Source organism: Callithrix jacchus, chromosome 8 (assembly GCF_049354715.1).
Source record: "Callithrix jacchus isolate 240 chromosome 8, calJac240_pri, whole genome shotgun sequence".
Lineage (NCBI taxonomy): Eukaryota > Metazoa > Chordata > Mammalia > Primates > Cebidae > Callithrix > Callithrix jacchus.
This window is the reverse complement of record NC_133509.1, coordinates 52,095,863-52,109,000: the sequence shown is the minus strand read 5'-3', so window position 1 is coordinate 52,109,000 and position 13,138 is coordinate 52,095,863. Positions and strand designations below refer to the sequence as shown.

At 43.6% G+C, this 13,138-nt stretch overlaps 1 pseudogene; it reads left to right on the top strand.

Moving 5' to 3' along the window:
* The first annotated feature begins 10,974 nt into the window (after positions 1–10,974).
* Positions 10,975–12,331, top strand: LOC118145109 (high mobility group protein HMG-I/HMG-Y-like; annotated as a pseudogene).
* Positions 12,332–13,138: the final 807 nt, after the last annotated feature.

The window sequence follows — 13,138 nt, the reverse complement described above, 5'->3', positions numbered from 1 at the left end:
CATGGATCAGGTCTAGCCGGGGAAGAGACAGAAAAGGGTTGCTGTGAGAGCTTGGCCAAGTCTTGCTGGAGAAAGGACCAGGTTTACTCCAGCCTAATTATTGATTGGGTAGTCCTCATCCATGCTGCGGGGGTTTTGCTCAAACTCAGACTCTGGTCTTCAAGCCAGAAAAGGATCCCCTGCTGCCAAAGTGAATAAAGGAACAAAAGCAGAAAGTAGCTTGCCCGCCTAATGGTGGGGAGATGACTGGGGCAGACAACTTCATTCCAGGTGGCGACAGGACTGAAAAGGCAAATACTTTGATGGAGAACATAGCAGCAACTTAAACTATAAGAATACACCAATCCTTGCTACTCAAAGCGCAGTCTGTGAACGAGCAGTATTGTCATAACCTGGGAATGAACTAGAAATGCAAAGTCTCAGGCACCATCCTAATCCACTTTTCAGCAAGATCCTCATTTGCTTGGTATGTACATTGAAGTGTGAGAAGCATTGATGTAAATGACAGATATCATCTCTTTTGTGGAAAACATTTTTTGCAAGATCTTGAACTTCTGAGAAGGAAAAAGAAAAATGACCTGAAATGAGGAGGGGGGAAGGAAGACGGAGACAGAAGGACACAGACCAGTTTGCCCTGGGGTGCCCTGCATTCTCGGTTCTTTCCTGGTGCTTTGATTTTTAATGCTCGTGTTTTTCCTCCAGTTCACACCAGTTAAAAATAGAAAACTGGGCACTGGCATCTCCCTCTAGAGTGGTCTTGGATTGACATGCTGAGGAGGCCTGCTGATTAGATACTTGTCCCAACTCGGGAATGCTGGGCCCTCCCCTCTGAACTCCCCAACCATGTTTGGGTTGGTCTGCAGAAGAAACGAGGGGGCAGCTGTGTGGTGGGGCTGGGGGAGAGGCCTGGCTGAAATCACTCCGTGCAGCACAGCAGGCATTTTACAGTGAAAATGTCTACTGACAGGATGCCAAGAGTAGAACTGCCTTGTCTCATGAAAGTATAGAAAAAGCAAGGAAAAGGAGAAATAGGACTGGTGTCAGAGCCAGACAGACCTGAGCTCAAATGCTACCTCTATCACTTACTACTTACTATCTGTTTGGTCTTGAGCAAGACACTTAACCTTCCCAGGCCCCAAGTTTTCCCTGTCAAAAGCGATACCATAACACTTGTAGCACAAGTTACTGTGTATTGTAATAATTAGAGACAAATGCTGTAAGTAATGTGGAAGCTACGAAGCGAATTGTATGTGTAATAATGATACTTTGGAGGCAGTGATAGCTCTGCCTTTTGAAGAATCAGGTTGATTTCATTCTTCATTGATTCAGCAAATCTTTGCAGGACAAGAACTGTGCTAGTTAAGGATTCTGTGATAAATAAAACAGAACAGGACTCATCCTCTGTAGCAAATACAGAAAGTCAGACATCTATGGCACAAGCTGGGAAGGAAAAAGAGGTAGCAGCAGGATAGTCACAAAAAGGGAAGGGCAGTCTGAAAGTTTCCAAGAAAGCCTTCCCGAGGAAGTTGTTCGCTTTTAAAAGTAGAACAGAACTGAAGTTCATAGACATTTGTGTGTGAGAGAGAGAGAGTTTCTATATGGGAGTGGCTGATGAGATTCCCACTTTCACTGCTATAGGTGCAAAGACTCTCAGGAACGGAAAGCCATGATTACTGACCTCAGTCCTTAGCACAGGCTCCCGGGGCCTAGGAGGCCACTTCCAGCCCACTCATTGCAGGACCATTGGTTCTAGTTGGCAGGGGGTAGAACAGTGGAAGACTCACACCAACTTTGTGAAACAACATTCACCCTAAAAATGTTTTTAAAATGTTTCCTATTCTACTCAACTTCGTTGCTCAAAACAGTGTATTTTCATATGTGTTATGTGTATAGCAAGAAAGAATGCTTATCTCTTAAAGATTTATGATTGATATTTACTACTTAAGCTCCACATTTTATTTGATATTTTATTTTTATTTATTTGTTTGTTTACTTCAGACAGGTTCTCCGTCTGTTACCCAGATTACAGTGCAAAGGTATAATCAGGGCTCACTGCAGCCTGGACCTTCCAGGCTAGGGTGATCTTCCCACCTCAGCCAATCCTCCCACCTCATCCTCCCAAGCTGTTGGGACTACAGGCACACGCCACCACACCCAACTAACTTTTGTACTTTTTGTAGAGATGGGGTTTCACTATGTTGCCTGGGCTGGTCTGAAACTCCTGGGCTCAAGTGGTCTGCCAGCCTCAGCTTCCCAATGTGCTGGGATTACAGGCATGAGCCACCAAGCCTGGCCTTGATGTCCACATTTTAAAAACTTTGAACCCTATTTTATATATTTTAAAATGTAAACCAACAGGAAAGTAAGATTTCATGACTGAGTTTTATTTAAACAACTTTTTAGGAATCCATTTAATATGAAAATTGAGATTGGACTTTAGGCATATAAAAATGGCATCTTGAAACAAAAAAAAATTAAAGAAAAAAAATGGCATGATATCAAATTTACTATCTTAACCCTTTAGAAATACACGGTTCAAAAGGGTTCAGTGCATTCACGTTGTTGTGCAGTCTTTCAATGTTATTCTTTTAATGCTAATCGTGACAAATTGTGCCTCCTGCATTTGAGAAAGACTGGTTTACAGCCTATGAGGTATGGAACCACTGAGCATTTTTGTCCGAGGTCACACAGGTGAGCAATGGTAGAGTGACAATTCAAACTCAGGCATCTGTCTTTAAGCCCTGTTCCCAACCACCAAAAATGCCTTCACATCTGCTTGGTCTGCTGTTTCTCAGAATGTGATGCTAGAACCGCCTCCAGCCAAATTACCTAGACTGCCTAATAGAAATTCAGATTCCCGGGTTCTACCCTGGAAGATTGAATCTGCATTTCAAATGAGCCCTCATCCTTCTCCCCTAGGTATGTTTCTCTGCAGAGTGAAAAACTTAGCCAAACTGCTTGGCTGTTCTTTCTGAAGCCCACAGAGCTTTGCTGGATGCTGCCCAAGCTGCCAGTGCTGGCTGGAGTCCAGGTTGGCTGACCTTGTAGATCCCAGTGGGATGGCAGAGCTGGAGCGGGTCCCCAGGGCCCTTGAGGGCCAGCTAGGCCCTTCTCGGTGTGGACGAGCCATGAGGGAGACATGCAGGGCAAACTGAAGGAACAGAAGGTGGGACAGTTCCCACTGCCCTTGCCTCAGGGGAAGTCTGTTTCATCCACCATCTGCTGGGATCTGGAAGGGAGCGGCCCAGCCTCCTCCCCAGCACTGAGGGATTAGCAGTCACTTATCTCAGCTGTTCCTCTATTCGGAGGTGTCACAGTATTTACAGAGAAGCCAGAAACAGACAGAGCCACACTTAATTCCTCCCCATGATCCCTCCCCATCCCCTCCTGTTCCTCCTGCATTCCATGTGCCAGGGGGAGGGAGAGCCTCATTTTAGATCAGACAAGGGGCAGAGGATCTAGCCTTCCTAAACATTCCTATTTTCTTTCCCTACACATTCGTGCACCCCCACTGCCCTCTGGCTGGAGCTGGGTTTCAGTTTTCATTAAAAGAAGAAAGTGACGTGATGATGAGGGCTGCAGGCCCCCACACATTCTGGTATTCAGAATCCAATATATGAGGCATGGCTAATCTTCACAGCATACTTCCTCGTGTTTTATATGCAACTACCAAGGGATTAACCCAGGCAGAGGGTATTTGACCCCAGATGGATTCTGTTCTTGGCAGGTCCCAGCCGTCACTGTCTTCTAAAATGATAGGACCAACTGTAATGAACCATTTAATAAGATTCAGAAAAGGAGGACAAGGAAAGAAGGAAGGGGATTGGGGGAGGGAGAACATAGAAGGGAGATGCTTCTCTGGATTTTAGTAGTGACCACATTCTTTTTTTTTTTTTTTTTTTTTTTTTTTTTGAGACAGCGTTGCTCTGTCACCCAGGCTGGAGGGCAGTGGTGTAATCTCAGCTCAATGCAAGGTTCAAGTGATTCTCCTGCCTCAGCCTCCCGAGTAGCTGGGAATACAGACGCACATCACTATGCCTGGCTAATTTTTGTATTTTTAGTAGAGACAGGGTTTCATCCTGTTGGCCAGGCTGGTCTCAAGCTCCTGGCCTCAAGTGATCTGCCCACCCTGGCCTCCCAGGTGCTGGGGTTACAGGCATGAGTCACCACACTTGGCCTAAAGACCACATTTTTACCCTCCTCTATCCTGGTGAAGTCAGGGGGAAAGAATCAGAAAAGACTTCTAGATCGTCTTTTAAATTCCTTAAAAGGAGTTTGTCCGTCAAGAATGAAATGCTCACCCCCACGGGTTTCTGTTTGGAAGGTACTCCTGTTAGCTCAGATTTGACTTGCTCTGCACACTGGCAGTGACTTTATTTATGGAGTTTCAGTTTTTCAAGTATTACCTCAAGCAAACCCATCTTTCCTGGAAAGCCCAACCATGACAATGTCCAACCTAAGCCTGAACTGCAACCAGAAGGGCTCAGGGACCTGCATCAGAAGTGAGAGCTATGAGCTCAGAAAACCTCCTGAGGGTCACTTTCACTCACCTGCCTCATGTAGAGCCCAACTCTTCCCCAGCGAAGATTAGGCGCTCATCTGACACACAATAATGGTAATGGTGACACTAATTGTTGACATTTCCTGAGAATCTCCTAGAGGCTGGCAGTATCCTGAGACTATATGGTCAACATGGTCAGTTTCTAGATGAAGCTGGGCAGACTTCCAGCTATAGAATCCATTTTTACCCAACTATTCTCTGTTTTTGTTTGGTTTCGTGTTTAATTTCTTTGTACATAGGGACAGGGTTTCCCCATGTTGCCCAGGCTGGTCTCAAATCCCTAAGCTCAGGTGATCTAGTTGGCTTGGCCTCCCAAAGTGCTGGGATTATAGGTATGAGCCACTGCACGTGGCCCCAACTGTTCTTTGATATGATGTCACCAGCCTATGTTGAGGGGCTGTGTAAGAACAGGTCACCATCTCTATTTTAAGGACATCATAAGGATGTTTTCATGGATGATGGTCTTGGACACAATCTTCTTTATGAGCCTCCTTTGAAGAATTCCCTGTCTGACCCCAATACCAAGGGCAGAAGCACATCTACCAACCAACTAGTTTGTTCTGATTTGTGGTCCTTGAATCTAGTGACCAGTTAAGATTTCACTTTTGGTGTTGGCTAAGAAAAATTTTAAAAAACCATGTATGTGGCCCAATTGTTACAGTGATTACAGGTCATTTTGATCCGTTTTACACACCCATCTCTATTTTTTTTTCTTCTACTTTTAATTTTCACTTTTCTCTCTGTCTTTGTAAGCTGGCACATATCTTGTGTAGGACAAAAAAAGAATGAACAGATAGATAAGAATGAATTTATGGGAACAATGGAGAGAACATTTGAAATTAGAATTGGGATGGCCATTTTACAAGTAGCTAAGAGTCCACCATGACTTACATATATATCTGTAGTTTGTTTTTTTTATCCCAGTGAAAGCATAAGCCAGGTGTGGTGACTCACACCTGTAATCCTAGCACTTTTGGAGGCTGAGACAGGTGGATCGCTTGAATCCAGGAGTTCAAGACCAGCCCGGGCAACCTGACGAAACCCGGTCTCTGCAAAAATATAATAATTAGCTGGGCATGGTGGCACATACCTGTGGTCCTAGCTACTCCAGAGGCTAAGGGGAAAGGATTGCTTGAGCTTGGGATGTCAAGGCTGCAGTGAGCTGTGATCAAACCACTGCACCGCAGCCTGGGTGACAAAGCAAGACCCTAACTCAAAAATAAATAAATAAATAAATAGCATATATTGCCTAATGAAAAAACCCATTGCGTGTAAACTATGATGTCATTTTGATTTTCCTCTTAAAATGGTAAGCATATTGGTAATCTAAAATAATATTTCCCTCATTATAAAAATAATATGTGCTTATTGGGAAAAACAGTGAACAGAAAAGTACAAAGAAAATGACTTGTCTGAGGGAGTTTGCAAAGCTCTACATTGTAACCTCCCTAAAATAAAACTGAATGTGACATAAAATTCATAAGGCCTTGACTTCCATATCTGCTTATAGCTGCCGGGCTGAGAAAAGACAAACAGCCTCCTATTCTGGTAGTGTGTAAGAATGTCCACTTGTTCTTCAAAAAGAGACAGGCAATGCAAGGAATTTACATTAAAAGCATTTATTCGTCCTACTATTATAATGTAAATTATTTCTAGTCAACAGCTGGAACTAAGGAATGTCAAACTCAAGAGCAGGCTCTGCCCTTGGGCTTATACCATCTGTATATATCCCATTTATATATTTCAGAGGGTGGGTTCTGGTTTCCAAGTCAGCTGTTGAACTGTTTCAAACTTGTAATTTAAAAACTAGTCTATTACAAACATAAAACTAAACCATATGAATATATTTCTGGAGGCTTTGCCATCAAATGTGGAGAGTCTGAAAGCACTTATTTTAGGAAAACATCTTTACAGCTATTTTATGATCAAAACTCTTCTTAATTAAGGCTGCAAATAACCAATTCATCTTAACCACCTCTAATTTAATTTCATAAATTTTTAAAATAACAAAGGCTTTATCTAAAGCTAGCACTGTGTACCTACGGAGCTTGTACCTACAAAATAAAAACAACTGAAAAGCCTTCTTAAGCCATCACTTGTGTGTGATTGCAGGCACTTACCCACATAAGCAGGCCTATGACTTATGATGTTCCAGAGCGAAGAGCCAGCCTTTGAGGACTGAGAAAATAATCAGCCATTAAACTATGATGTAGGCCTTGAAAAATGATCAGAACAACCTTGATCATGACCCGAAGGACAGAACAGAGTAAAATACCACATCATCAAAGAAATACCTGCAATGGTTGGGTAACCCTAAAGTGAGAACATTCTTCAAGGATGAACGAGCAGAGTACTCTCTATTCATTTAATGCTTTTGCATACTCTCTTTAAACATGTAATTCTCCAGTGAGAGATTCTAGTGAATTTAACATTATAGCACACTATAGTTTTCACAAAAGATTCATAGTGGGCTCATTCCTTCGCCAATGTATGTAGTCAGCTTCTTTCTGTGCTCCCTGTTCAATGATGATAGAGTCCAGAGCCCCCTCTTGAAGTTTCAGAGGGAAAACCCTGAAGCTTTAAATTAAGCTGATCTCTTAGATTGGCATAATTAGCCATTTCTGGTGTCCACCCAAGGATCACATCACTAAGCTGCTGACTCAAGGTAGTGGGTGGGGCGGAGGAGAGGGGGATGAGGGTAGAGAGGGGGTGATGGGGGAGTGACCTACAACCTCTCTTCCCTCTCATTTCTGTCTGAATAGAAAACTGAAAATGCTAAATCAGAAGCACAGACAAATGAGAGTCCAAGAGGCTCAAGGCTTTGCTTTCCTGTCTGGCAGGGCAAAACATGACACTGAATTTACTTTGTCCAACTCAGGGTTACAGGTCCCAAAAATGATAAAGGAAGAGGCAAAAGTGATCCCATGAGGCAGAAAGTCATATGTATTAGAACAGCTCCAGTGTTCTGGGTTCTTCTAGAAGGGTGCACATCTCAGTCCTAATTATTAAACCTTAAAATACTATTCCATAATTTACATCTTTAGGTAGTCAGATCTTTCCTTGATCTATCTGGAAACTCACTCTTATTTTGACTAAATGTGAAAGGTTAAATGTTACATTTGCCTACTTTCTCACCTGGAATATGTGTGATTCTGAGAGAATCAGACACAATCAGTCACAATTGAAAGATTTATTGTTTCTGTTTCCTATGTTTATTTCATTGCGATGTCACAAGGATAGATTGAGTACATCTTTCCAAAGCATCTGATTCAGTCACAATAACAAACAGGATTTAAAAACCTTGAGGCTGGTATTAGACAGCAGCTAACAATGAACAGATGTTCTTTGTTTTCTCAGATACTTGTGAATGTAGAAGGTTCAGATAACATTTCATAATCACCACACTGAAAGTGTGAAATAAATATACCTTTACAAAGAAATGTGGCAAGATAGGAGAATATAATGCTTTATTCTTAGAGCATGTGTCATTTCCAATGAAGTTTCTTTCACCCTCCTGGCCTCCCTGAACATTATGCAAATTCTCAGCATTAACCAAGATCTCAGCGACTGATTTTGAACAAAGGGCTTCAGATAATTTCTATGGGAGATACAAGGCTTGCTTTCACCTATGCAGAAACTCAAATGTGTCCCAAGGCTCTCATTTTTCAAACAACTTAGAAAAATATTACAGATGAATAAACCCTTTGATTTGAAAAATCATACTTTCTAACTAAATATAATCAAAATAGTGATGCTTATCATACAAATGTAGATATCAACAAAAGGAAAAAGCCAATGTTGTGGCTAAATTAGTGTTTCCTTGAAGTCAAGATGTGGTTTATTCAATTTCTTCATTCAATCAATATTTATTGAATGCTTTCTCTTTGCAAGCCATTGTGCCAGGAACAGTGGGAAATACTAGAGTGCATGAGATGGTGTATACACACAGAGAATGTTTTCACTCTATTAGATAGTACACAAACTCAACGATCCACCACAAAGATCTGTGCTAAGCAGCACGAAAGGGTATTAAACAAAGCCTGAGGGGCTGGAAAGAAAGAGTAAGCCCTTCTCATGAGAGTCCTTGGGTAAGACATCATAGTTTGTGGATTTTGAGCTGAGTCTATGAGAACTAGTTGATTAATAGATTCTATTAGGAAGCCTTAGCATTATTTTCTACCTGAATTATGTTTTCTTATAAGGAAGACAAAAACAAATACGTTGTTCCCTCTTAAAATAATTACAGTTTGTTCAACAGATACTCACTGAATGCCCACTGTGTACCACATGCTGTACTTCCAAGAAGACAACTTCCAGGTTCCAAGCAAAGTCAGAAATAAGCACACTGCTGAAGGTGGACTCAACTGGTCCTTTCAGATGAAAAGTATGTGAAATATGTGTGTTTGTGTGTATATTTTAAAGGGTAACTTCATCTTATTCTTCATGAACTGAAAGCTGGAAAAGACCCAAGAAAAAGCTCTTCCCTCCTTTCCCTAAGTCATTTGTCATGATTGGTTTTGAAAGTTTTTAGGGAGTGAATGATTTCAAGTTCATCTGTTTATGTAAGTCTTTGACTACTGAAGGTATTTCTAAAAATCTAACCAAACAAGACAAAACTGTTAACAGTGGGAAGAGTACTGAGGAAGAGTACTAAGATTACAGGAAGAAGGAATCATCACAATTTCCATTTTTTACTTAGGTATTATTTGAACATTTTTCCAGAAGCATATATTAAAGAAAGAAAGGAGATAATCTAATGTAACATCCCCTTGCTGAAAGCCAAGCATATTTTTGTCTCATTTGCCCAGGGGAGATGTCTACATAATAACATCCACATCCTTTAGGAAAGACATTGCATCTCTGAGTGTTTAGGCTTTTTTTTCCACCAGCACTGCTATTTTTAATACTGTCTTCATATTTGGTCTATAATCTAACTCTGTTCCAAATTTTTTTTTAGATGCAATAAAATTTCTTTTAGCCAAAGTGGTTAGGAATTGTGTTTCTAGTTAAGTTGAAAACTACCATTGTTCAGAGAATTAAGTTCATCTTGATATGCCCACACAAAACTACAGAGAAGATCATTTAATTTTCTTTGCGACTGTGAAGTTATTTCCAGAATATTCTCCTTTGGAAAACTAATTTTTGTCACATACTATAGCATATGTGACAGATGTAGACTATTAGGCCAGACAAAATTACAATATCCTGGAAAGCTGCTTAAATGATTTCATTGTTAGTATTGACATACTTGTATCTATTTCTCTTAAAAATCAAGTATAGATCATACTTCTGGTTCCAATGAAGATGGAACACTCCATTTCTCGCAGATGCTCCCTTATACAACTGTGGCCATAACACAACGAACAGACATAGAGAAACTCAAAAGAAAGAAGGTTGACTACCTAGGGATTGGGGACTTAAGAAACAACCTGCTTGGGAGTTCTGTAAGTTTCATCATTGCTTCTCATATATCCCAGACAGGGTGTTGCAGACGCTTCCAACCTAGAGCTGCCAACAGGCACAGACAAATAAGCTCTAAAAAAGTCTGTTCCTCCTAATCAAATGACCAAGAAACCAGTGCCCTTGGAATGGGAAGCCTTTTTGGTAATATCTGCCCTACTCTTGCCAAATACTAATAGGAATATTATATTCCCTTCTCCACAGTTTCAGTGGGACAGAGTGAAGAGCTGATCTTCCTCCCCATCCCCTGTCTCAGTGGCATCAGATGGTGGTGCTCTGACTCCTTTGCCCCGTGGTATTGGTAGGACTGATCAGGGATCTAGTCTTCCATTTCCTGCAGGCAGAAGCAGGCAGGAAATGGAACACTAGCTCCCTGATCAGTCCTATCCTTCCATCAGGGTAGAGTCAGCAAGGTGCACCAGCAAATTGAACCTCCAACCCCCACCCAGCAGCAATGAAACTAAACAATGACGTGCAAAATAGAGCTCACAGGCACTCTGGTCCCTGCTTCTGCCCTCACCCAGAATCAGCCAGGCACAATGAGGGGGTGGGATGCGGATTCTCATTGCCCAACTGCTTCCCTCCATGCCCTCTGCTGGTTTCAGCAGCACTGGTGAGAAGCTGACCTTCTGTGCCTACCCTGAAGCCACAAAGCTGTGTGTGTTAGTCCCCTCCTTCCTCACTCTCTAAAAACAATGGAGCCCAGCAGAAAGCATTTTAATTCCCATTTGGAGGCCAGGAGATGGTAGGAGTCAGTGCCTCACTTTCATTGAGAAGCTGTCAGTGAGGCCAAACGGGAGCTGAGCTTCCTCCCACTCACCCCACTGCAGTGAGGCAGTGTGAGCCAGCACTCCAGGATGTGTGTTTGCCAGGATGGTGTCAGGAAGCTAAACATACACACCAACCTAGTCTTCATTATCTCAACAGGGGTCTGTCTGCTAATAGAAGATTAAATATGATCCAGAGTGTCATAATATAACATAAAAACTGTCAGAATAAAGTTGAAAATCACAACATGAATCAGAAAAGACAACTGACAGATACCAACATCAAGATGAATCAGATGCTGGAATTATCTGACAAGAATTTTAAAGCAGCCATCATAAAACTACTTCAACAAGGAATCACAAATTCTCTGGAAACAAATGCAAAAAATACTGAGAAAATCTCAGCAAAGAAATAGAAGTTATAAAAAAGAACCAAATGGAAATTATAGAAATAAAAAATACAATAAGCTAAATAAAATCTTAATGGATGGTCTCAGTGGTAGAATGGGGAGGACAGAAGACAGACTCAGTGAACTTGAGGACAGATGAACAGATTTTACTCAAGCTGAACAGAGAAAAGTGTAGACGGAAGAAAATAAAAACGGTCTTAGAGGCCAGGTGTGGCGACTCACGCCTGCAGTTCCAGCACTTTGGGAGGTAGAGGTGGATGGATTGCATGAGCTCAGGAGTTCAAGACTAGCCTGGAAAACATGTGGAAACCCCATCTCTACAATAAATACAATAAATACAATAAATTAGTCAGGCATGGCCATACATGCCTGTAGTTTCAGCTACTTGGGAGACTGAGGCTGGGAAGATTGCTTGAGCCTGGGAGACAGAGGTTGCAGTAAGCCAAGATCATACCACTGCACTACAGCCTGGGTGACGGACCAAGACCCTGCCTCAGAAAACAAAAATAAACAAAAACCATAAACAGTCTCAGGGACCTGTGAGACAATAACAAAAGAGCTAACATTTGTACCATTGGATTCTCAGGAGAGTGAAAGTGAGACTGAAAAAGTATTTAAAGAAATAATGGGGCTCCTCTAATTGGGACTCCGAGCTGGGGCTATTTCTGACGCTGGCACGGCTCCAAGAGGCATCCGCATTTGCTACCAGCGCCGGCCGCGGCGGCCGAGCTCGCGCATCCCAGACGTCACTCTTCCACATGCTCCTTAGAGAAGGGAAGATGAGCGAATCGAGCTCAAAGTCCAGCCAGCCCTTGGCCTCCAAGCAGGAAAAGGGCGGCACTGAGAAGCGGGACCGGGGCAGGCCACGCAAGCAGCCTCCGAAGGAGCCCAGCGAAGTACCAACACCTAAGAGACCTCGGGCCGACCAAAGAGAAGCAAAAACAAGGGCGCTGCCAAGACCCGGAAAACCACCACAACTCCAGGAAGGAAACCAAGGGGCAGACCCAAAAAACTGGAGAAGGAGGAAGAGGAGGGCATCTCGCAGGAGTCCTCGGAGGAGGGGCAGTGACCGTGCGTGCCGCCTGCTCCTCACTGGAAGAGCAGCTTCCTTCTGGGACCGGACAGCTTTGCTCCGCTCCCACCCACCCCCCTGCCCCTTCCCCAGGCCCACCATCACCACTACCTCCAGCTGCCACCCCCATCTTCCACCTGTGCCCTCACCACCACACTACACAGCACACCAGTCGCTGCAGGGCCCCCACGGGCTGAGTGGGGAGTTTTCCCCTGGCCTCAGTTCCCAGCTCCCCCACCCACCCATGCATACACACATGCCCTCCTGCACAAGACTAACATCCCACTTAGCCGCACCCTGCACCTGCTGCATCCCAACTCCCTTGGTGATGGGGGCATTGCTCTCTGGGCATTTGGTTTGGGGGCGCCCTCTCTGCTCCTCTACTGTTCCCTCTGGCTTCCCATAGTGGAGCCTGGGAGGGTTCCCCTGGCCTTAAAAGGGGCCAAGCCCCATCTCATCCTGGCACACCCTACTCCACTGCCCTGGCAGCAGCAGGTGTGGCCAATGGAGGGGGGTGCTGGCCCCCAAAATTCCCCCAGCCAAACTGTCTTTGTCACCACATAGGGCTCACACCTTTCATCCTTCCCCACCTTCCCTAGTTCTCCACTATGTTGGACAGCCCCCTTTGGCTACAGGAAGGCAGGAGGGGTATGAGTCCCCCACACCCTTTTCACTGTGGTCCCAGCCCCCTGGCCCTCCACCTAGGATCTGAGTATATATTGTGGTGATGGAGATGAAGTCATTTATTGTCCAGGTGAGGCCCGTGAGCCCTGTGGCTACCACCAGAGATGGGCTGGAGCTGCTCCCCCTACCCTACTTTGCTTCTGCCACTCGGCCATTTCCCCCTCCTCAGATAGGGCACCAATAA